We start from the raw sequence: 4,609 nt of genomic DNA on the forward strand, positions 1-4,609 counted from the left end.
GAATCAGGTTCATGAATAATAATGACAACAATATAAGTAGAAATATTTAACTTGATTTGAACAAAAACGAAAATAAATATATAAAAATCAGGTACAATTCAATTGTATTCATGAACAAATATAAGTAAAATAATCTACTTGTATTCATTTTAACAAAAACAAAAATATATATAAAAAAATTAGGTACAATTCAGGAACAAAAACAAAAATCAAAACAATCTACTAAGTAATAAATAATACTTTCAATATATTCTAAAACACCGTTACACAATAATATATTTGATAAAAGTGGAAACATTTAATAATATTTCAATACAATAAATAATCCGAAAAATATTTGAATATGTAATAAAAACATTCTTAAAGTTATAAATTTTAAAACATAACACGGCAACACACTATAGCATATTTGTGTCATTTGGACGTTTTAATAGTAGAATATTGGTTGGCAACCCGTACCAAGTGTGGCTTTAGTAGTAGAATATAAGTAGGCAACTCGTACCAAGTGGGACATTTTTGCGTGTGTATTAGTGAAAATCTTAGAATTGGTTTCTTTTAGATTTATACAATGGCTGACTGTCTGCTAGCTTTCCGCCAAGCCTTGTGTTGCTTGCTCGCGTGTTCGCAACATGTTGCTTTAGGATGGCAAGTGTTGCTAGAAGAGGCATGGCTTTCCCGTTGCAGCCCAATACTTGTTTTGTTGTTTACGTGGTGTGGTTTTACTGTTGTGTATGAGTAATTGCTATGTCTAGCTTTTCTTCTTGTATACTCTTGCTATGTTGTATTTGTTTAACAGGGTGCGTCTTCGTGCGTTGTGGGGGTTAAATTCCGTATGGATATTTAGTTCGCACAATATAATAATTGACTGCCTGTAGATGCTTACCTTCGTGTATTCAAACACAATATACAAAAAAAAATTTAAATATTTAAATACTTACCATATTTTCCGGCAATACCCCTTACGCAAAGGTAAAGTCAATGTTAAAGCACAAAAAAAACAAATAATAATAGTGTAGACAAAAGTTAGTAAATTTAATCTGTAGTAATTTTAATAATCGAAAAATATTTCAATATGTTATAAAAACATTCTTAAAGTTATACATTTTAAAACATAACACGGCTACACTTGAGCGTTTTAGTAGTAGTTAGGAAGTAGTACAATATTAGTAAGCAACCCGTACCAAGGATGTAGTATAATATTTGGGGCAACACGTACCAAGTGAGACATTTTTGCGTGTGTATTAGTGAAAATCTTAGGATTGGTTACTTGTAGATTTATACAATGGTGTCGGTGACTGTTTGAAGCATTACGATTGGACACATGTAGACATCGTAAAGGGGGGGCATAAAACTGCTCACATAAGAATTTTTATCAATAAGCAGGTGTGTATTAGTGCATATAAAGTAATAATAAATAATAACTAAAATAATTTTTTTCCAGAGGAAACCTGTAGAAAATAATAAACCTATTTTAACCCGCCCATAATGTGCTTGATCGGTATATCGTTTTAGAAAGATTTTATAAAAAGTTTCGGTGTCTTTGGGATGAAATTTACATTACATATAATTTTATTAATAGACGCCCTGATGCTTTAGATTGCGTACATAGTGATTTCAATTTGGAAACTGATTTATGTATGACAACAATTTGGAAAGTGAAATTGCAAAAAATATGTTTCGATGTAAAGAAACAAACATTACGTTGTAAATGATACAATATTGCGTATTTGTAAATTACCATACTCCTACGATCAAATTGCTTTTATCAAAGTAAATGTTTTAGTGTGCATCTAATTGTTTTCAAAGCTAATATGTGGCCAGTATTATAGTGCTCACCACCAACAAAAGTTAGAATCATGGGAAATTTCTTCATTTGCAACACCTCTTTGCATTCATTGAAACAATTTAAAAATCTAACCTGATAATATGAATACTTTGTTTAAATAAAAACAGGATTTTTTCTATGCCAAATGTTATTTGTTTTATTTCGTTAGATCTTTATACCATTCCTTATATCTATATCGCATTTTCCTCACCACCATGAGGTATGCAAATTGGCGCGTTACCGATTTCTTTGGGTGTTCGGTTCCCCAGGAGGCCTATTTTCACCCATATACCTTAAAACTAAATAACAAAATTATATATAATAAGTAAATTTACAAAAACATTCAAAAAATTCATTTTACAATAATACTTATATAAATACATTTTATGTGCATGTATTACCAACAGTGGAGATCTAATAAAAACCCTTTTAATTCAAATTATAGAAAATAATGCTAACCTGTTGATCCAAAATAAGTTGTTAATAAATGTTTCTATGTAAAAAAAACATAAAATAATTATATTAAAACAATTATCAAAAACAAAAAACAAGTCCGTCCGTTTTACAAAAAGTTGTTAATAAATTCAAATGTGTTGCCAGTATTGCTATTGAGCATAGCGTAAGATAATTTAAAATTACTTTTTAAAAATTAAATATATCTACCGTATTTTATACCATAAAGATATTGCAACTTCAACAAATATCTTATTTTAGAAGTCTATATATTAAAAAACTAAACTCAGAACTATATAACAATATGGTAATTTATTTATGTGAAGAGTTATATGTAAAATATTGTACATATTATAATCGCTACATGCTGAAATACAGAGACAGCTACCTGGTATGCCTACCGTATTTTATACTATAAAGATATTGCAACTTCAACAAATAATTTATTTTAGAAGTCTATATATTTAAAAACTAAATTAAGAACTATGTAATAATATGGTAATTTTTTTTGTCAAGGGTTGTAATAATATATTGTACATATATCCACCGCTAAATGCTGAAAAAATATAATTAAATATTAATAAATGGAATTATAAAACGTAAATAAAATTTGTGATTAAATAAATCTACACTTAAATTAAAGAAAACGTCGGCACAGTAACTATGTTTTTGATATAAGTACAATGAGAAATTTTACTTTATTGTTTAAATGAATTATTATCACTTGTATGACAATGATAAGTTTTGTTTTTTGATTATATAAATTATTATTACTTATAATTCTGTTACAATAGTTATTTCTTCCCTTCCACTCATAGTTAGATTGAATTTTCAGTTTGTCCATTAATAAGTTAATTAAAATGCTTAAAAACATGCCGCATATTTACCTATATCAACATGGTTAATATCATATATTGTTAGCATTAAACATCATGCTATAACCAAAATTTAAAATATTTATAAATAATTATTAAGGCGTTTTCTATTATGCGCAACCCGTTTTAACCCCTCGCCACCCTAAGTCACCATGGCCGTCATGTTGGTTTTATTGTGAACGTACGACTCTGACGTGGCGAAACTATTGTGAATGGGACTTTCGCTACTCTCTTAAGGATGAAATGATGCAAGACTCTTTCAATAGAGAGAGAGCTGTCAAAACCCACATTTTTTGTAACATTTGCCAATCATGCCACTGTCGAACGAAAATGGGTTGGGTATTATAAAAAAAACTTGTGGGTATTTTGCATATCGATATTATTTTTAGGTGCTCCGTCCCCGAGTAGGCCTATATAACGCATATACATCCCTATATACTTGTATTTATATTATAAAATTTTTAAAAAATCATATAACATAAAAAAATAGCATATAAATAAAAAAAATTATAACAAAGAAACAATACAAGTCATAATAAAAGATCGTGGTTTTTTAATAAACGTTTTAAAATAAATTAACAAATAAAATTTAGTTGCACGTTATTCAAAAGTATTTGTGTCGTTCCTTGAAATTTCGTTTCGCACTGCTTTTGTTAGCTATTTTTAGCGGGTTTATTTCTGGCATCCCGCCTTTTTTGACATCAGCTGTTCCAAATTCCCTGATTTTAATAATCAGGGAAAGAGAATAACAGAAAAATCAGCGAAAATGAGAGAGTCTTGTATCATGTCATCCTTGTCCCTGGATAAAATGATCGAAACTCTTTGATTTGAGAGAGCGCTGTCAAAGTCCACATTTCTTATAACATTTGACAGTGGTGCCATTAAGGGATGAAATAAGTTTTGAGATTTTTAAATTTATTTCTTGGGTATTTTTAGGTTTCCATTTTACAGAAAAATATACCTAATTAAAATTAGTTTAACAAGCTAGATATCCTATATGACTTCTAAATATAAGTACATGTATATTTTAATCACAAAAGATTTTCAAAATTAACGATATAAACTAAATTTAAAAAAAATTTTTAATATTTCAAAACACACAAGTTTTAAATAACCTAAACATGATCCTTATTTCTTTTTTATATACTCAATTAACAAATATCTTTTGATAACTTATTCGGAAGTCAAAGTTTACATAACATTTGCTGGGAATTCTAACCAAAATAAGTATATACGTTGGCAATTGGTACTGCTAAGCAAAAGAATACTCTGCCACAAAATACCGCTCTTTCTTAAAAACAAAACTATATTAAATCTCTTTAAATAAAGATTACAAATATACGTAAAAGTTAACAAAAATTTGATCTCACAAATTACCCACTGATTTCGCAATTTATTTCTGCGGGATTCTTAGTGGTAGTTCATTGTTTTGCTTGTCATCTGTTCAGTAGCTCAT

At 28.4% G+C, this 4,609-nt stretch overlaps 1 long non-coding RNA gene across 1 annotated transcript; it reads left to right on the top strand.

Annotated features, from left to right (window-relative positions):
* Positions 1-376: 376 nt before the first annotated feature.
* Positions 377-1,971, top strand: LOC118682398 (uncharacterized). The gene is made up of 2 exons (XR_004978199.2): positions 377-1,383; positions 1,442-1,971. It is a non-coding gene; the product is annotated as an uncharacterized lncRNA (long non-coding RNA).
* The last annotated feature ends 2,638 nt before the right edge of the window (positions 1,972-4,609 follow it).

Source organism: Bactrocera oleae, chromosome 2, assembly GCF_042242935.1.
Source record: "Bactrocera oleae isolate idBacOlea1 chromosome 2, idBacOlea1, whole genome shotgun sequence".
NCBI classification, from domain to species: domain Eukaryota; kingdom Metazoa; phylum Arthropoda; class Insecta; order Diptera; family Tephritidae; genus Bactrocera; species Bactrocera oleae.